We start from the raw sequence: 21357 nt of genomic DNA on the forward strand, positions 1-21357 counted from the left end.
GAGGATGGTGATCTCCCTAGGCCGGTGCCTCGCGCCGACATCCCACGGGAGCTAGCTGTGGTCCCCGCTCCGGCGGGGGGTTACGACCCACAACTCGAGCAAGTCCGCGAGGCGCAGGCCAGGCTCAACGAGGGAACAGGGGCGCTTGAGCCGATCCGTCGGGACGTCGGACAGGCATGGGTGGGCCAACCCCTGGCCGGAGAAATACGTCATCTGCCCCAAGGTCTCCAGCACCGCGTCGCCAACGACGTCAGGATCAGGCCGCCGCCCGCATCCAGCGGGGTCGGTCAGAACCTGGCGACCGCAGCGATGCTCATCCGCGCGATGCCGGAGCCGTCAACCACCGAGGGGCGGCGAATCCAGGGAGAACTCAAGAATCTCCTGGAAGGCGCTGCGGCCCGGCGGGCCGAGAGCACTGCATCCCGGAGGCAAGGATATCCCTCGGAACCTCATGCCGCGACTTCCCGATTCATGCGGGAGGCCTCGGTCTACACCGGGCGCACGCGCAACACCGCGCCTGCGGCCCCGGGCCACCTCGGCAACGAGCACCATCGACGCGACCATCGGGCTCACCTCGACGAAAGGGTGCGCCGAGGCTACCACCCCAGGCGTGGGGGCGCTACGACAGCGGGGAGGATCGGAGTCCTTCGCCCGAACCACCCGGTCCGCAGGCCTTCAGTCGGGCCATCCGACGGGCGCCATTCCCGACCCGGTTCCGACCCCCGACTACTATCACAAAGTACTCGGGGGAAACGAGACCGGAACTGTGGCTCGCGGACTACCGCCTTGCCTGCCAACTGGGCGGAACGGACGACGACAACCTCATCATCCGCAACCTCCCCCTGTTCCTCTCCGACACTGCTCGCGCCTGGTTGGAGCACCTGCCTCCGGGGCAGATTTCCAACTGGGACGACTTGGTCCAAGCCTTCGCTGGCAATTTCCAGGGCACATACGTGCGCCCCGGGAACTCCTGGGACCTTCGAAGCTGCCGGCAACAGCCGGGGGAGTCGCTCCGGGACTACATCCGGCGATTCTCGAAGCAGCGCACCGAGCTGCCCAACATCACCGACTCGGATGTCATCGGCGCGTTCCTCGCCGGCACCACTTGCCGCGACCTGGTGAGCAAGCTGGGTCGCAAAACCCCCACCAGGGCGAGCGAGCTGATGGACATCGCCACCAAGTTCGCCTCCGGCCAGGAGGCGGTCGAGGCTATCTTCCGAAAGGACAAGCAGCCCCAGGGCCGCCCGTCGGAAGAAGCTCCCGAGGCGTCTGCTCCGCGCGGCGCCAAGAAGAAAGGCAAGAAGAAGTCGCAATCGAAACGCGGCGCCGCAGACGCGGACCTTGTCGCCGCCGCCGAGTATAAGAACCCTCGGAAGCCCCCCGGAGGTGCAAACCTCTTCGACAAGATGCTCAAGGAGCCGTGCCCCTACCATCAGGGGCCCGTCAAGCACACCCTCGAGGAGTGCGTTATGCTTCGGCGTCATTTCCACAGGGCCGGGCCACCCGCCGAAGGTGGCAGGGCCCACGACGACGACAAGAACGAAGAACACCCAGCAGGGGGGTTCCCCGAGGTCCGCGACTGCTTCATGATCTATGGAGGGCATGCGGCGAATACCTCGGCTCGGCACCGCAAGCAAGAGCGTCGGGAGGTCTGCTCGGTGAAGGTGGCGGCGCCAGTCTACCTAGACTGGTCCGACAAACCCATCACTTTCGACCGGGCCGACCACCCCGACCATGTGCCGAGCCCGGGGAAATACCCGCTCGTCGTCGACCCCGTTGTCGGCGATGTCAGGCTCACCAAGGTCCTGATGGACGGGGGCAGCTGCCTCAACATCATCTACGCCGAGACCCTCAAGCTTCTGCGCGTCGATCCGTCCTCCGTCCGAGCAGGCGCTGCGCCCTTCCACGGGATCATCCCTGGGAAGCGCGTCCAGCCCCTCGGGCGACTCGATCTCCCAGTCTGCTTCGGGACACCCTCCAACTTCCGAAGGGAGACCCTGACGTTCGAAGTGGTCGGGTTCCGAGGAACCTACCACGCCGTGTTAGGGAGGCCATGCTACGCGAAGTTCATGGCCGTCCCCAACTACACCTACCTGAAGCTCAAGATGCCGGGCCCCAACGGGGTCATCACCGTCGGCCCCACGTACAAACACGCGTTCGAATGCGACGTGGAGTGCGTGGAGTACGCCGAGGCCCTCGCCGAGTCCGAGGCCCTCATCGCCGACCTGGAGAACCTCTCCAAGGAGGTCCCAGACGTGAAGCGCCATGCCGGCAACTTCGAGCCAGCGGAGACGGTCAAGGCTGTCCCCCTCGACCCCAGCGGCGACACCACCAAGCAGATCCGGATCGGTTCTGGGCTCGACCCCAAATAGGAAGCAGTGCTCGTCGACTTTCTCCGCGCAAACGCCGACGTCTTTGCGTGGAGTCCCTCGGACATGCCCGGCATACCGAGGGATGTCGCCGAGCACTCGCTGGATATTCGGGCCGGAGCCCGACCCGTCAGGCAGCCTCTGCGCCGATTCGACGAGGAGAAGCGCAGAGCGATTGGCAAAGAGATCCACAAGCTAATGGCGGCAGGGTTCATCAAAGAGGTATTCCACCCCGAATGGCTTGCCAACCCTGTGCTCGTAAGGAAGAAAGGGGGGAAATGGCGGATGTGTGTAGACTACACTGGTCTCAACAAAGCATGTCCGAAGGTTCCCTACCCTCTGCCTCGCATCGACCAAATCGTGGATTCCACTGCTGGGTGCGAAACCCTGTCCTTCCTCGATGCCTACTCGGGGTATCACCAGATCCGGATGAAAGAGTCCGACCAGCTCGCGACTTCTTTCATCACGCCGTTCGGCATGTACTGCTACGTCACCATGCCGTTCGGCCTGAGGAATGCAGGCGCGACGTACCAGCGGTGCATGAACCATGTGTTCGGCGAACACATCGGTCGCACAGTCGAGGCCTACGTCGATGACATCGTGGTCAAGACACGGAAGGCTCCCAACCTCCTCTCCGACCTTGAAGTGACATTCCGGTGCCTCAAGGCGAAAGGAGTCAAGCTTAATCCTGAGAAGTGTGTCTTCGGGGTGCCCCGAGGCATGCTCCTAGGGTTCATCGTCTCTGAGCGAGGCATCGAGGCCAACCCGGAGAAGATTGCGGCCATCACCAGCATGGGACCCATCATGGACTTAAAAGGGGTACAGAGGGTCATGGGATGCCTCGCGGCCCTGAGCCGTTTCATCTCACGCCTCGGCGAAAGAGGTCTGCCTCTGTACCGCCTCTTAAGGAAGGCCGAGTGTTTCGTTTGGACCCCTGAGGCCGAGGAAGCCCTCGGCAACCTGAAGGCGCTCCTTACAAAGGCGCCAGTCTTGGTGCCGCCGGCGGACGGAGAAACCCTCTTGGTCTACGTCGCCGCGACCACTCAGGTGGTTAGCGCCGCGATTGTGGTCGAAAGGCAGGAGGAAGGGCATACATTGCCCGTTCAGAGGCCGGTCTACTTCATCAGCGAAGTGCTGTCCGAGACTAAGATCCGCTACCCACAAGTTCAAAAGCTGCTGTATGCTGTGATCCTGACGAGGCGGAAGCTACGACACTACTTCGAGTCCCATCCGGTAACTGTGGTGTCATCCTTCCCCCTGGGGGAGATCATCCAATGCCGAGAGGCCTCGGGCAGGATCGCAAAGTGGGCAGTGGAGATCATGGGCGACACGATCTCGTTCGCCCCTCGGAAGGCCATCAAGTCCCAAGTGTTGGCGGATTTCGTGGCTGAATGGGTCGACACCCAACTACCAACGACTCCGATCCAACCGGAGCTCTGGACCATGTTTTTCGACGGGTCGCTGATGAAGACGGGGGCCGGTGCGGGCCTTCTCTTCATCTCGCCCCTCGGAAAGCACTTGCGCTACGTGCTGCGCCTCCACTTCCCGGCGTCCAACAATGTGGCCGAGTACGAAGCTCTGGTCAACGGATTGCGGATCGCCATCGAGCTAGGGGTCAGATGCCTCGACGCCCGCGGTGATTCGCAGCTCGTCATCGACCAAGTCATGAAGAACTCCCACTGCCGCGACCCGAAGATGGAGGCCTACTGCGACGAGGTTCGGCGCCTGGAAGACAAGTTCTTCGGGCTCGAGCTCAACCACATCGCTCGGCGCCACAACGAAACCGCAGACGAGCTGGCCAAGATAGCCTCGGGGCGAACGACAGTCCCCCCAGACGTCTTCTCCCGGGATCTGCATCAACCCTCCGTCAAGCTCGACGACGCGCCTGAGCCTGAGGTACCCTCGGCTCAGCCCGAGGTATCCTCGGCTCAGCCCGAGGTATCCTCGGCTCAGCCCGAGGTACCCTCGGTTCAGCCCGAGGTACCCTCGGCCCCCGAGGGCGGGGCGTTGAACGTCGAGGAAGGGCAGAGCGGGGCCACGCCAGACCAAGATTGGCAGGCCCCGTACCTGCAATATCTCCGTCGGGGAAAGCTACCCCTCGACCAAGTCGAGGCTCGGCGGGTAGCGCGACGCGCCAAGTCATTCGTCTTGCTGGGCGACGAAGAGGAGCTCTACCATCGCAGCCCCTCGGGCATCCTCCAGCGATGCATCTCCATCGCCGAAGGTCGGGAACTGCTGCAAGAAGTACACTCGGGGGCTTGCGGCCACCACGCAGCACCCCGAGCCCTTGTTGGAAATGCCTTCCGGCAAGGCTTCTACTGGCCAACGGCGGTGGCTGACGCCACTAGAATTGTCCGCACCTGCGAAGGGTGCCAATTCTATGCGAAGCGGACACACCTGCCCGCTCAGGCTCTGCAGACAATACCCATCACCTGGCCCTTCGCTGTATGGGGTCTGGACCTCGTCGGTCCCTTGCAGAAGGCGCCCGGGGGCTACACGCACCTGCTGGTCGCCATCGACAAATTCTCCAAGTGGATCGAGGTCCGACCCCTGAACAGCATCAGGTCCGAGCAGGCGGTGGCATTCTTCACCAACATCATCCATCGCTTCGGGGTCCCGAACTCCATCATCACCGACAACGGCACCCAGTTCACCGGCAAAAAATTCTTGGATTTTTGCGAAGATCACCATATCCGGGTGGACTGGGCCGCCGTGGCTCATCCCATGTCGAATGGGCAGGTAGAGCGTGCCAACGGCATGATTCTACAAGGGCTCAAGCCTCGGATCTACAACGACCTCAACAAGTTCGGCAGGCGATGGATGAAGGAACTCCCTCGGTGGTCTGGAGCCTAAGGACGACGCCGAGTCGTGCCACGGGCTTCACGCCGTTTTTCCTGGTCTACGGGGCTGAAGCTATCTTGCCCACTGACCTGGAATACGGCTCCCCAAGGGCGAGGGCCTACACCGAACAAAGCAACCAAGCCAGCCGAGAGGAATCGCTGGACCAGTTGGAGGAAGCTCGGGACAGGGCCTTACTACACTCGGTGCGGTACCAACAGTCCCTGCGACGCTACCACGCCCGAGGGGTCCGGTCCCGAGAACTCCAGGTGGGCGACCTGGTGCTTCGGCTGCGACAAGACGCTCGAGGCAGGCACAAGCTCACGCCCCCCTGGGAAGGGCCATTCGACATCGCCAAAGTTCTGAAGCCCGGAACATACAAGCTGGCCAGCAATCAAGGCGAGATCTACGGCAACGCTTGGAACATCAAACAGCTACGTCGCTTCTACCCTTAAGATGTTTTCAAGTTGTTCATATACCTCGCACCTACGCAAAGTTTAGTTGTCAAGGAAGGGTCGGCCTAGCCTCGGCAAAACCTGACCCTCCCTCGGGGGCTAAAAGGGGGGAGACCCCCTCTGCGTCGAATTTTTCCTCGAAAAAGGATCTCTTTTTAGCAGGATTTCTTTCGTGCTTCTTGACTACTTCGGAAAGCGGATCCTGGAAACGACGAGGTACACGTAAGCAGCCAAGGCTGACCGAGCCGAGGGACTCCTACGCCTCCGGGATACGGATACCTCACTCGTCCCCTTCTGCGATAAGTAACTTGCGCTCGGATAAAGCGACTCCGTGGACCGAACGAGTCATCACGTTCGGAAGCTCTCCTGCCGAAGCAGTCCTTCAAGCTTTCTCGACTAAGTCGGGGACAGGGCCTCATGGACGGGTGAAAGTACGCGTAAGCGGCAAGGCCGACCGAGCCGAGGGATTCCCACGCCTCTGGGATACGGATACCTCACTCGTCCCTTCCGCGAAAAGCGACTCTCGCTCACACAAACATCCCTGTTACCGACAGAGTCCAGATGCTCGAAACAGGAGGAAAAAAGGCGCAGCTTCGCAAGTGCAGCGAGGGTGTTTTCTTCTGGCCTCGGCGGCCGCAGGAAGCACACGCTACGAGATGATCGGATCCTGCAGGCTCGGGTCTTCACGCCGAAGGGAGCTGTAGCACCCTCGGCATCGACGACGTCTTCAGCAAAGCCCGACCCAGCCTCGGGCGGCGCCGCGGTCCAGGGGCTCCTCCGGGAATCCGGCCCGAGCAGGCGGCTCAACCGGTTACCCCTGGGGCCTCGGTCAACCGGCTCCCAAGGGCGCCCGCCCGATCCGAGGCCTCGACTGACCGACTTTGGCGTCGGCCCCACTGACGGACGACACGGCTAGGCTCCGGCCAACCAGGTTCCCCATTCTCGAACCAACTCCGCCTCTGTTCATACTGATATCGCTACCCCCGGCCTCGATCCACCGAAGGGCGGCCGAGGGGTCTCTTCAACTAAGCTAGAGGAGCCTCACATAACAAGGCCGAACGGGCCGAGGGATTCCTACGCCTCCGGGATACGGATACCTCACCCGTCACCTTGGCACGGGGCAACTCATGCTTGGTAAAGCGGTTCAGATAATCAAACAGGCGAGACCTAGTGCTCGAAAATGAGGAAAAAACACGGCTCCGTGCCAAAATTACATACACGTTCAGGCCTCGACAGCCACAATGAACGAACTCACTGGCATTCGAAGTGCCATTACAAACGGAACTCCGGTTCCCCCTCCGCAGGTACGAACAACCCCACTCCGAGGGGGAAGGCCTGCGGAGCAACGGAAGGCCTACGAATGGTGCGCCGTCACCCGCTCCAGCAGCGGCGACGACGACGCCTTCTGCTCCGGGGGACCAAGCAGTGGCAACGCCGATCTCAGGCTCGATGCCGCTGCCAGGAGGCCCCCGCCCGTGCCAAAACTTGTGAGGCAAGGACGGGCAGAAGGCCATAGAGTTGGAGGTCAGCCCGTGGCCGGCCCCGGCCATCTCGCCGGCAGCAGAACTTCTTCAAGCTGCCGTGGCGGATGCTGGCACCGCGAGTGGCTCCGAAGCCACTCGCGCCTGAAGGCCGGGCACGCTGCAGCTGCCAGCGCCACGGACGACGGCCGCTTTTCCCTCCGATCACTTAGTGAAGGAGCGGGCCGCCACCCACGCGGGGGCCGACCTCAATTCGGCGCACTCCCCTCCCCAGCCCTGGTGATGAAAATCCTTGAGGCTGAGGGAGGGGAAGAGGCCGCGGCCCGGCTCGCTTTCCCTCACCATCGAGCCGGAGGTCGCCATCTCAGGTGACCGCCGGCGGAGGGGAGCAGCCGGGCAGCATGATGAAAATCCTTGAAGCCGAACGATGGCTGAGAGGTACCAACTCCCATGGAGTTGCGTTCCTCCAACGAGGAGGCAGAAAGGCGGCGGATACCCCCCATCCGGGGGCTTGGAAGACGGGAAGACCCGACGCTTAAGGGAGGAAGAAGACATGGTTGCCTTACGAAGGGAGCCTCCCTCCTTTTAAAGGCAACTCCCCCTACGTGCGCCCCCAAGCGCCGCGGGCCGAGTCTTCTCCAACACGCTCCAAGGCCCTCCCCTACGACTCGGGGGCTGGGTCCCGCATGTCATGCAAGCCGACTCAGGGCAGAAGAAGCCAAACCGCCGCGCATGGTGCGCACGACCGTCCAGCGGTTACAGGCGACCCCCCATTTTCGCCTAGACCAACGGGCAGAAGGGGCGGGCAGCCATGCAGGCGGCATGCAACCGCGCCAGATGGACGCGCTTCTCCGACTTCTGACACGCCAGCCTGGAAACCCAGGCCCACGCGTCGAGCAACCGGCACGCCAGTTGCTGCATGCAAGCAACCGCACCGCCACTTGTGCCACCATCGCGCCTCTTCGGTTGCGAAGCCTATGCCACGACTCGAGGTGACCCAACAGCGCCAGACTGGCGCGTCGGTCAAAGCGACCGAAAGTGGGCCGGCAGTAATAGCGGTGGCAGGCGGGCGGGCACAGCAGTCACGTCGTCAGCCAGGCTCACGTCCCATCCTGAGACAGCAAGGGAGCCTCCTCTCACGGCGTGAAGACGCTGCACCCGTGACCCGTTCCTCGAACGGATCGCACGCGCGCAACGGCCGCCCCGCCAACCACTCACCCCGTCGCATTAACTCCGCGGCGGGACACGCGGCGCTTCTGGCAGGAGGAGCGCGCGACGCTTCACCTTCGCCGTAATAACCGCTTCAGAAAAGGTACGCCACGTCGTCCGAATTCGTATCCTTTTCCGTTTTCCTCTTTCTCTATCTCTTGCAACAGGGACCGGGAAAGGGGGATACCCCGAAAGGGATCCTTCTCCGCGAAGGAACCAGGCTCCGAGCCCCCCATTACTGATCAGGGGTTCGAAGGCTGGCCCCCCGAGGGTTCAACAGTCGCCTCAGATCGCGTGGGCCCGACACCCACTACTGGTCAGGGGTTCGAAGGCCAGCCCCCCGAAGGGCTTCATGGCCGCCTCAGGCTACTCGGGCTCCGCGCCCATTACTGATCAGGGGTTCGAAGGCTGGCCCCCGAAGGGTTCACAGTCGCCTCAGACACTGAGCGAGGGATGACCAGGGGTACGTTCGATACATAACCGAGGCTCGGGCTGCGCTCCCGAGGTACCCTAGGACATTTCCGAGACCAGTGGGAACGATCTTGTAACGGAATCCCATCGGAGGGAGGCATCGAGCCCTCGGACCCCGTCGCCAGGGGACCGGGTCCGGCAAATCACCCGCAGGTACTTTTGGGCGTGCCTCTGGGCCCCTAGCCGACCCCCAACGAACGGGGCACGGACGTCCACTCGGATTACCCGCTTGCAGCTCACCGGAGACACCATGTTCGGTGCCCATCGAGGGTAACATGGCGCACTCCCCCCCTCCTCCTTGCGGAAAGGCGACGTAGGGGCGTATGTAAAAAGCCGAGTCTGTCCCTGATCGTCCTCTCGCCCTGTGCAGAGGCTCGGGGGCTGCTCTCGCAAAAACCGGCTCCGGCCAAATCGTTGACAGCGTCAACATACCAGCCCGAGAGCTTGGGCCCCGACCGTGCACCCGGGCTACGGCCAGTTCGCATGAGGGAACGACCAGACCAGCCGAAGTATTAAGACCTCGAAGGAGTGTAACCACTCCTCCGAGGCCTCGGGGGCTACACCCGGCGGGTGCGCTCGCGCGCACCCACCGGAACGAAATGCAACCGAGAAAGGCTGGTCCCCTTGCGAAAAAGTGCGACAAAAGCCTCCAAGCGAGTGCTAACACTCCCTTCGAGGCTCGGGGGCTACTGTCGGGGACCATAATTAGGGGTACCCTCAAGACGCCTAATTCTCAGCTGGTAACCCCCATCAGCATAAAGCTGCAAAGGCCTGATGGGCACGATTAAGTCAGGGATCAGTCCACACGAGTGACTCGATCACGCTTCACCCGAGCCTAGCCTCGGCCGAAGGCAGCCGACCTCGAGAGACTTCCGTCTCGCCCGAGGCCCCCTTTTTATGGCGGACACATCACCGGCTCGCCCAAGGCCTTGGCTTCGCTCAGAAGCAACCTTGACTAAATCACCACACCAACTGACCAAATTGCAGGGGCATTTAACGCACAGGAGGCCTGACACCTCTATCCTGACACGCGCCCCCGGCAGAGCCGAGGTGACCGCCGTCACTCCACCGCTCCACTGGCCAGTCTGACAGAAGGACAGCGCCGCCTGCGCCACTCCGACTGCAGCGCCACTCGACAGAGTAAGTCTGACAGGCAGTCAGGCCTCGCCAAAGGCGCCACGGCGAACTCCGCTCCGCCCGACCCCAGGGCTCGGACTCGGGCTAAGACCCGGAAGACGGCGAACTCCGCTCCGCCCGACCCCAGGGCTCGGACTCGGGCTAAGACCCGGAAGACGGCGAACTCCGCTCCGCCCGACCCTAGGGCTCGGACTCGGGCTAAGACCCGGAAGACGGCGAACTCCGCTCCGCCCGACCCCAGGGCTCGGACTCGGGCTAAGACCCGGAAGACGGCGAACTCCGCTCCGCCCGACCCCAGGGCTCGGACTCGGGCTAAGACCCGGAAGACGGCGAACTCCGCTCCGCCCGACCCCAGGGCTCGGACTCGGGCTAAGACCCGGAAGACGACGAAACTCCGCCTCGCCCGACCCCAGGGCTCGGACTCCGCCCTGGCCTCGGCCGAACGACTTCCGCCTCGCCCGACCCCTTGGCTCGGGCTCGGCCACGGCAACAGAAGGCAGACTCAACCTCGGCTTCGGAGGAAACCCCACGTCGCCCTGCCTAGGGCACAGACCGCCACGTCAACAGGAGGCGCCATCATCATCCCACCCCGAATCGACTCGGGTCACGGAGAACAAGACCGGCGTCTCATCCGGCCAGCTCCGCCAGAGAGGCAATGATGGCGCTCCACAAGCTCTATGACGACGGCGGCCCCTAGCTCTCTTACGGAAGCAGGACAACGTCAGCAGGGACTCGACCGCTCCAACAGCTGTCCCTCCATCAGGCTCCGCCGCACCTCCAACAGCCACGACATCACGCTGGCAGGGTGCCCAGATCTCTCCGGCTGCCACATTGGCATGTACCTAGGGCCCTAGCTCTCCCTCCGCTAGACACGTAGCACTCTGCTACATCCCCATTGTACACCTGGATCCTCTCCTTACGACTATAAAAGGAAGGACCAGGGCCTTCTCAGAGAAGGTTGGCCGCGCGGGACCGAGGACGGGACAGGCGCTCTCTTGGGGCCGCTCGCTTCCCTCACCCGCGTGGACGCTTGTAACCCCCCTACTGCAAGCGCACCTGACCTGGGCGCGGGACGAACACGAAGGCCGCGGGACTTCCACCTCTCTCACGCTCGGCTCCGGCCGCCTCGCCTCTCCCCCCTTCGCGCTCGCCCACGCGCTCGACCCATCTGGGCTGGGGCACGCAGCACACTCACTCGTCGGCTTAGGGACCCCCCTGTCTCGAAACGCCGACAAACCGCGTCAAAAAAGGTACGTCGCGTCATTCGATTTCGTATCCTTTTCCTTTCTTCCTCTTTCTCTCTCTTGCAACAGGGACCGGGAAAGGGGGATACCCCGAAAAGGATCCTTCCCCGTGAAGGAACCAGGCTCCGAGCCTCCCTACTGATCAGAGGTTCGAAGGCTGGCCCCCCGAAAGGGTTCGACAGCCGCCTCAGATCGCATGGGCCCTACACCCACTACTGGTCAGAGGTTCGAAGACCGGCCCCTCGGAAGGGTTCCACGGCCGCCTCAGGCTACTCGGGCTGCGCGCCCATTACTGATCAGGGGTTCGAAGGCTGGCCCCCGAAGGGTTCACAGCCGCCTCAGACGCCGAGCGAGGGATGACCATGGGTACGTTCGATACATAACCAAGGCTCGGGCTGCGCTCCCGAGGTACCCTAGGACATTTTCGAGACCAGCGGGAACGATCTTGTAACAGAAACCCATCAGAGGGAAGCATCGAGCCCTCGGACCCCGTCGCCAGGGGACCGGGTCCGGCAGATCACCCACAGGTACTTTTGGGCGTGCCTCTGGGCCCCTAGCCGACCCCTAACGAACGGGGCACGGACGTCCACTCGGATTACCCGCTTGCAGCTCACCGGAGACACCATGTTCGACGCCCATCGAGGGCAACATGGCGCTTTCCCCCTCCTCCTTGCGGAAAGGCGACGCAGGGGTGTATGTAAAAAAGCCGAGTCTGTCCCTGATCGCCCTCTCGCCCTGTGCAGAAGCTCGGGGGCTGCTCTCGCAAACCCGGCTCCGGCCGAACCGTTGACAGCGTCAACATACCAGCCCGAGAACTTGGGACCCGACCGTACACCCGGGCTACGGCCAGCTCGCATGAGGGAACAACCAGACCAGCCGAAGCATTACGCGAGGCATTAAGACCTCGAAGGAGTGAAACCACTCCTCCGAGGCCTCGGGGGCTACACCCGGCGGGTGCGCTCGCGCGCACCCACCAGAACAAAACGCAACCGAGAAAGGCTGGTCCCCTTGCAAAAAAGTGCGACGAAAGCCTCCAAGCGAGTGCTAACACTCCCTTTGAGGCTCAGGGGCTACTGTCGGGGACCATAATTAGGGGTACCCTCAAGGCTCCTAATTCTCAGCTGGTAACCCCCATCAGCATAAAGCTGCAAAGGACTGATGGGTGCGATTAAGTCAGGGATCAGTCCATTCGAGGGACTCGATCACGCCTCGCCCGAGCCTAGCCTCGGACAAGGGCAGCCGACCCCGGAGGATTTCCGTCTCGCCCGAGGCCCCCCTCCAGCGGCGAACATATTTTCGGCTCACCCGAGGCCCTGCCTTCGCCAAGAAGCAACCCTGACTAAATCGCCGCACCGACCGACCAAATCGCAGGGGCATTTAATGCAAAGGTGGCCTGACACCTTTATCCTGACATGCGCCCCCCAGCCGGCAGAGCCGAAGTGACCGCCGTCATTTCGCTGCTCCACTGACCGGCCTGACAGAAGGACAACGTCGCCTGCGCCACTCCGACTGCGGTGCCACTTGACAGAGTGAGACTGACAGGCAGTCAGGCCCTGCCGAAGGCACCATAGGGAGCTCCGCTTCGCCCGACCCAGGGCTTGGACTCGGGCTAAGTCCCGGAAGACAGCAAACTCCGCTCCGCCCGACCCAGGGCTCGGACTCGGGCTAAGTCCCGGAAGATGGCGAACTCCGCTCCGCCCGACCCAGGGCTCGGACTTGAGCTAAGTCCCGGAAGACGGCGAACTCCACTCCGCCCGACCCAGGGCTCGGACTCAGGCTAAGTCCCGGAAGACGGCGAACTCCGCTCCGCCCGACCCAGGGCTTGGACTCGGGCTAAGTCTCGGAAGACGGCGAACTCCGCTCCGCCCGACCCAGGGCTCGGACTCGGGCTAAGTCCCGGAAGACAACGAACTCCGCTTCGCCCGACCCAGGGGCTCGGACTCGACCTCGACCACGGAAGACAGACTCGACCTCGGCTTCGGAGGAGCTTCCACATCGCCCAACCTAGGGCACAGACCAGCCACGTCAACAGGAGGCGCCATCATCACCCTACCCTGAGCTGACTCGGGCCGCAGGGAACAAGACAGGCGTCCCATCTGGCTCGCTCCGCCAGATAGGCAACGATGGCGTCCCGCATACTCTATGACGACGGCGGCTCTCAGCCCCCTTACGGAAGCAAGAGGACGTCAGCAAGGACTCAACCGCTCCGACAGCTGTCCCTCCGCCAGGCTCCATCGCTCCTCCGACGGCCACGACATCACACCAGCTGGGTGCCAAGATCTCTCCGGCTGCCACAACGGCATGTACTTAGGGCGCTAGCTCTCCTCCGCTAGACACGTAGCACTCTGCTACACCCCCCATTGTACACCTGGATCCTCTCCTTACGCCTATAAAAGGAAGGACCAGGACCCTCTTAGGGAAGGTCGGCCGCGCGGGGACGAGGACGAGACAGGCGCTCGCTTGAAGCCGCTCGCTCCCTCTCCCGCGTGGACGCTTGTAACCCCCTACTGCAAGCGCACCCGACCTGGGCGCGGGACAAACACGAAGGCCGCGGGATTCCCACCTCTCTCACGCCGGTCTCCGGCCGCCTCGCTCTCCCCCCTTCGCGCTCGCCCTCACGCTCGACCCATCTGGGCTGGGGCACGCGGCGACATTCACTCGTCGGCCCAGGGACCCCCCGGTCTCGAAACGCCGACACATCTCCATCGCCGAAGGTCAGGAACTCCTACGAGAGATACACTCGGGGGCTTGCGGTCATCACGCAGCGCCTCGAGCCCTTGTCGGAAATGCTTTCCGACAAGGCTTCTACTGGCCCACGACGGTGGCCGACGCTACCAGAATTGTCCGCACCTGCGACGGGTGTCAATTCTACGCGAGGCAGACCCACCTGCCTGCTCAGGCTCTGCAGACGATACCCATCACCTGGCCTTTTGCTGTGTGGGGTCTGGACCTCGTCGGCCCCTTGCAGAAGGCACCCGGGGGCTACACGCACCTGTTGGTCGCCATCGACAAATTCTCCAAATGGATCGAGGTCCGACCCCTGAACAGCATCAGGTCCGAGCAGGCGGTGGCGTTCTTCACCAACATCATCCATCGCTTCGGGGTCCCGAACTCCATCATCACCGACAACGGCACCCAGTTCACCGGCAGAAAGTTCCTGGACTTCTGCGAGGATCACCACATCCGGGTGGACTGGGCCGCCGTAGCTCACCCCATGTCAAATGGGCAAGTAGAGCGTGCCAACGGCATAATTCTACAAGGGCTCAAGCCTCGGATCTACAACGACCTCAACTTCGGCAAGCGATGGATGAAGGAACTCCCCTCGGTGGTCTGGAGTCTGAGGACAACACCGAGCCGAGCCATGGGCTTCACGCCGTTCTTTCTAGTCTATAGGGCCGAGGCCATCTTGCCCACAGACTTAGAATACAGTTCCCCGAGGACGAGGGCCTACACCGACCAAAGCAACCAAGCTAGTCGAGAGGACTCGTTGGACCAGCTGGGGGAGGCTCGGGACAAGGCCTTACTACACTCGGCGTGGTACCAGCAGTCCCTGCGACGCTACCACGCCCGAGGGGTCCGGTCCCGAGACCTCCAGGTAGGCGACCTGGTGCTTCGGCTACGACAAGACGCCCGAGGGCGGCACAAGCTCATGCCCCCCTGGGAGGGGCCGTTCGTCATCGCCAAAGTTCTAAAGCCCGGAACGTACAAGCTGGCCAACAGTCAAGGCGAGGTCTACAGCAACGCTTGGAACATCCAACAGCTACGTCGCTTCTACCCTTAAGATGTTTTCAAGTTGTTCATATACCTCGCTCCCGCGCAAAGTTTAGTCATCAAGGAAGGGTCGGCCTCGCCTCGGCAAAGCTCGACCCTCCCTCGGGGGCTAAAAGGGGGGGAACCCCCTCTGCGTTGAATTTTTTCCTCAAAAAAAGATCCTTTCTGCCAGAATGTCTTTCGTGCTTTTTGACTACTTCGAAAGTGGATCCTGAAAACGACGGAGTACACGTAAGCAGCCAAGGCTGACCGAGCCGAGGAACTCCTACGCCTCCGGGATATGGATACCTCACTCATCACCTTCTGCGATAAAAGTAACTCACGTTCGGATAAGTGATTCCGCGGACCGAACAAGTCTTCACGTTCGGAAGCTCTTCTGCCGAAGCGATTCTTTGAGCCTTCTCGACTGCATCGGTGACAGAACCCCATGCACGGGTAAGAGTGCGCGTAAGCGGCAAGGCCGACCGAGCCGAGGGACTCCTACGCCTCCGGGATACGGATACCTCACTCATCACCTTCCGCGAGAAGCAACTCTCGCTCGCACAAACATTTATGTTACCGAAAAAAAAGTCCAGATACTCGAAACAAGAGGAAAAGAGACGCAGCTTTACAACACGACGAGGCTGTGTTTTGGCCTCGGCGGCCGCAGGAAACACACGCTGCAAGATGATCCGATCCTGCAGGCTCGGGTCCTGACGCTTGAAGGGAGCAGCAGCACCCTCGGCATCGACAACACCTTCGGCGAGGTCCGACCTAGCCTCGGACGGCGACGCGGTCCGAAGATCTCCACTCTGAAGGACGACGTCATCACCGAGCCCGGGCCATCGCCGCCAGGGTCTTCTCCGGGAATCCGGCCCGAGCAGGCGGCTCGGCCGGTCACCCCGAGGCCTCGGCCAGCTGTCCTCCGAGGACGTTAGCCCGACCCGAGGCCTCGGCTGGTCAATTCCGGTGTCGGTCCCGCTAACGGACGACTCGGCCAGGCTCCGGCCGACCAGGTCATCTTTTCAAGCCAACTCTGCCTCTATTCGCGCTGACACCGCTACCCCTGGCCTCGGCTCATCAAAGAGCGGCCGAGGGGTTCCTTTAACTAAGCTAGAGAAGCCTCGGACAACAAGGCCGACCGAGCCGAGGGACTCCTACGCCTCCGGGATACGGATACCTCACTCGTCACCTTTGCACGGGGCGACTCACGCTTGGTGAAGCGGTTCAGACAACCAACAGGCGAGTCTTAGTGCTCGAAAATGAGGAAAGAACACGGCTCCGTGCCGAAATTGCATACATGTTCAGGCCTCGACAACCACAATGAACAAAAACACTGGCATTCAAAGTGCCATTACAAACGGAACTCCGGTTCCACCTCCGCAGGTACGAACAACCCCACTCGATGGGGGGGCTACGGAGCAACAGAAGACCGACGAACGGCGCGCCGTCGCCCGCTCCAGCAGCGGCGACGACGACGACTTCTGCTCCGGGGGGTCGAACAGTGGCAGCGATGACCTCAGGGCGGATGCTGCTGCCAGGAGGCCCCCGCCCATGCCCAAACTCATGAGGCAAGGACGGGCAGAAGGCCATAGAGTTGGAGGTCGGTCCGTGGGCGGCCCTGGCTGTCTCGCTAGCAGAAGAACCTCTTCCAGCTGCCGTGGCAGAAGCCGGCGCCGAGAGCGGCTCTGAAGCCACTCGCGTCCGAGAGCCAGGCACGCGGCAGCTGCCGGTGCCACGGACAACAACCGCCCTTCCCCCCGATCACTGAGGGAAGGAGCAGGCCGCCGCCCACGCAGGGGCCGACCCCAACTCGGCACACTCCCCTCCCCAGCCCTGGTGATGAAAATCCTTGAGGCTGAGGGAGGGGCAGAGGTCGCGGCCCGGTTTGCGTTCCCCCGCCATCGAACTGAAGGTCACCATCTTGGGTGACCGCCGGTGGAGGGGTGCAACCGGGCTGCATGATGAAAATCCTTGAAGCCGAACGATGGCTGAAAGGTACCAACTCCCACGGAGTTGCATTCCTCCAACGACGAGGCGGAAAGACGGCGGGTATCCTTCATCCGGGGGCTTGGAAGGTGGAAGGACACGATGCATAAGGGAGCGCGAAGACATGGTCGCCTTCCAAGGGGGTCACCCTCCTTTAAAAGGCGGCTGTCCTTACTTGCGTCCCCAGCCGTCGCGGGCTGAGTCTTCTCCAACACGCTCCAAGGCCCTCCTCCTACGGCGCGGGGGCTGGGTCCCACACGTCATGCAAGCCGGCTCAGAGCAGGAGAAGCCAAACCGCCGTGCGCGGTGCGTGCAACCGCCCAGCGGTTACAAGCGACTCTCCACTTTTGCCCAGACCAACGGGCGAAAGGGCGGGCAGCCATGCAGGCGGCATGCAATCGTGCCAAGTGGGCGCACTTCTCCGACTCCCAACACGCCCGGCATGGAGGCCCAGGCCCACGCGTCATACGACCGGCGCGCCGAATGCTTCGTGCATGCAACTGCACCGCCACTTGCGCCATCACCGCGCCTCCTCGACTGCGGAACCAATGCCGCAACTCGAGGCGACCCAGCGCACGACCCAGCAGCGCCAGCCTGGCGCGACGGTCAATGCGGCCAAAAATGGGCCGGCAGTAATGACGGTGGCAGACGGGCAGGAGCAGCGGCCACGTCGTCAGCCAAGCTCACGTCCCATCCGGGGGCAGCGAGAGAACCCTCTCTCACGGCGTAAAGACAACGCGCCCGTGTTCCGTTCCTCGAACGGCTCGCGCACGCACAACGGCCGCCCCGCGAACCGCGCGCTGGCAGGAGAAGCGGGCGACGCTTCGCCTTCGCCATAATGGCCGCGCCAAAAAAAGGTACGCTGGGCCGTTCGATTTCGTATCCTTTTCCTCTTTTCCTCTTTCTCTCTCTCTCTTGCAACAGGGACCGGGAAAGGGGGATACCCTAAAAAGGATCCTTCCCCGTGAAGGAACCAGGCTCCGAGCCTCCCTACTGATCAGAGGTTCGAAGGCTGGCCCCTCGGAAGGGTTCGACAGCCGCCTCAGATCACGTGGGCTCCACACCCACTACTGGTCAGAGGTTCGAAGGCCAGCCCCTCGCAAGGGTTCAACGACCGCCTCAGGCTACTCGGGCTCTGCGCCCCCTACTGATCAGGGGTTCGAAGGTTGGCCCCCGAAGGGTTCACAGCCGCCTCAGACACAGCGAGGGATGACCATGGGTACGTTCGATACATAACCAAGGCTCGGGCTGCGCTCCCGAGGTACCCTAGGACATTTCCGAGACCAGCGGGAACGATCCTGTAACGGAATCCCATCAGAGGGAGGCATCGAGCCCTCGGACCCCATCGCCAGGGGACCGGGTCCGGCAGATCACCCGCAGGTACTTTTGGGTGTGCCTCTGGGCCCCTAGCCGACCCCTAACGAACGGGGCATGGACGTCCACTCGGATTACAAGCTTGCAGCTCACCGGAGACACCATGTTCGACGCCCATCGAGGGCAACATGGCGCTTTCCCCCCCTCCTCCTTGCGGAAAGGCGACGCAGGGGCGTATGTAAAAAAGTCGAGTCTGTCCCTGATCGCCCTCTCGCCCTGTGCAGAGGCTCGGGGGCTGCTCTCGCAAACCTGGCTCCGGCCGAACCGTTGACAGCGTCAACATACCAGCCCGAGAACTTGGGACCCGACCGTACACCCGGGCTACGGCCAACTCGCATGAGGGAACGACCAGACCAGCCGAAGCATTACGTGAGGCATTAAGACCTCGGAGGAGTGAAACCACTCCTCCGAGGCCTCGGGGGCTACACCCGGCGGGTGCGCTCGCGCGCACCCACCGAAACAAAACGCAACCGAGAAAGGCTGGTCCCCTTGCAAAAAAGTGCGACGAAAGCCTCCAAGCGAGTGCTAACACTCCCTTTGAGGCTCGAGGGCTACTGTCGAGGACCATAATTAGGGGTACCCTCAAGGCTCCTAATTCTCAGCTGGTAACCCCCATCAGCATAAAGCTGCAAAGGCCTGATGGGTGCGATTAAGTCAGGGATCAGTCCATTCGAAGGACGCGATCACGCCTCGCCCGAGCCTAGCCTCGGACAAGGGCAGCCGACCCCGGAGGATTTCCATCTCGCCCGAGGCCCTCCTCCAGCGGCGAACATATTTCCGGCTCGCCCGAGGCCCTGTCTTCGCCAAGAAGCAACCCTGACCAAATCGCCGCACCGACCGACCAAATCGCAGGAGCATTTAATGCAAAGGTGGCCTGACACCTTTATCCTGACACGCGCCCCCCAGCCGACAGAGCCGAAGTAACCGTCGTCACTTCGCCGCTCGACTGACCGGCCTGACAGAAAGACAGCTTCGCCTGCGCCGCTCCGACTGCGGTGCCACTTGACAGAGTGAGGCTGACAGGCGGTCAGGCCCGGCCGCAGGCACCATAGGAAGCTCCGCTTCGCCCGACCCAGGGCTCGGACTCGGGCTAAGCCCCGGAAGACGGCGAACTCCGGTCCGCCCGACCCAGGGCTCGGACTCGGGCTAAGCCCCGGAAGACGGCGAACTCCGCTCCGCCCGACCCAGGGCTCGGACTCGGGCTAAGCCCCGGAAGACGGCGAACTCCGGTCCGCCCGACCCAGGGCTCGGACTCGGGCTAAGCCCCGGAAGACGGCGAACTCCGCTCCGCCCGACCCAGGGCTCGGACTCGGGCTAAGCCCCGGAAGACGGCGAACTCCGCTCCGCCCGACCCAGGGCTCGGACTCGGGCTAAGCCCCGGAAGACGGCGAACTCCGCTCCGCCCGACCCAGGGCTCGGACTCGGGCTAAGCCAAAGAAGACGACGAACTCCGCTCCGCCCGACCCAGGGCTCGGACTCGGGCTAAGCCCCAGAAGACGACGAACTCCGCTCCGCCCGACCCCAGGGCTCGGACTCCGTCCTGGCCTCAGCCGACGGTCTCCGCCTCGCCCGAACTAGGGGCTCGGACTCGACCTCGGCCACGGAACAAGACCGAGCTGACTCAGTCCACAGGGCATGTACTTAGGGCATGTACCAGACCTGGGCATGTACTTAGGGCGCTAGCTCTCCTCCGCTCGCTCCCTCTCCCACGTGGACGCTTGTAACCCCCTACTGCAAGCGCACCCGACCTGGGCGCGGGACGAACACGAAGGCCGCGGGATTCCCACCTCTCTCACACCTGTCTCCGGCCGCCTCACTTCCCCCCTTCGCGCTCGCCCTCGCGCTCGACCCATCTGGGCTGGGGCACGCGGCGACATTCACTCGTCGGCTCAGGGACCCCCCGGTCTCGGAACGCCGACAACTAGATTAGTTGCCTTATTAGCACATAGAGATTAGTTATTCTGCAGCCTATGAACTCTAATTGAGCTTGGTAGAGTTAGTTAAGAGTTTGTGGCTATTACTCTTAGTGATCTACATCACTTAGATTATTTGTAAACCCTAGAAATATGTTTTAAAAAGGGTTAGGAAGTCATTTGTTCTTTTGTAGAATAATATTGGAATTTATTCTAGTATGTGATTTACTATTGAAGCATATTCTTCTAAAAATATGATTTTGAATTTCATGCTGGAGTTTCTTGCTTGTGCATTAAACTTGAAGTTAAGGCTAAAACTCATATTTGAATTTGAATCTAGTTTGAAACTGGGAGAACAGAAATAAAAGAAAAAAAGAAAATGGAGAGACCCTAACCAGGCCGATTTCTTTTTCCCCGTCTCAGTGCCACCCACACTTGCTCTCGGCCCCACGAGGCCCATTCACCTCAGTCATTCATCGCGCAGCCAGGCTAGCTAGTGCTGACATGTGGCACCCTCTCGCTAATCACACACCGCGCACATGCCACGCTCGACACACCGCACTAACTGGTGGGCTCGGCTCACCAGCATCTGGTCATGCCCCGACCCAAACGTGTCACTGCTCTCCATCCTCGACGTCGTTCGAAGCCCGAGAGTAGGTCCCCGGTGTTCGTCAGGGAGAGAGGAGTCGTGTGATTGGGTGTGGAGTGGCCGAAATTGTTTGTCAGAGCATTTCACCCGCCTCAAATCTGCGGGCAACCATGGGCGGAGGTTTACGATACACGATCACCAGTTAGGAGTATCCCATCTGCTTTGCCATATGTCGAACAACGTGTAGCAGCTATCGGAGCGGGTGTTAGATACCGGAGGGCCAGGTGAGGTATCACCGACGATGGCGCCGTCGAGGACTGTGCCGTCGTCCGGCGTCAGGTGAGGGGCGATGGCGTGGTGATCATTTGATCCGATTGGAGGGCCAGGAATTAGAGGGGAACTTACCGGTTCACACTTTGAATCATGTCCATTGATCTGAGATCATGCGAATGTGATAAGGTACCAGTTCGGGATCTTTCGATAGTCGTTGATAGCCCATGCCCATACCCCTTCGGCTAGGGAAAAGTGCAAAAGAGCC

This window comes from Zea mays, chromosome 7 (assembly GCF_902167145.1).
Source record: "Zea mays cultivar B73 chromosome 7, Zm-B73-REFERENCE-NAM-5.0, whole genome shotgun sequence".
Classification (NCBI taxonomy): domain Eukaryota; kingdom Viridiplantae; phylum Streptophyta; class Magnoliopsida; order Poales; family Poaceae; genus Zea; species Zea mays.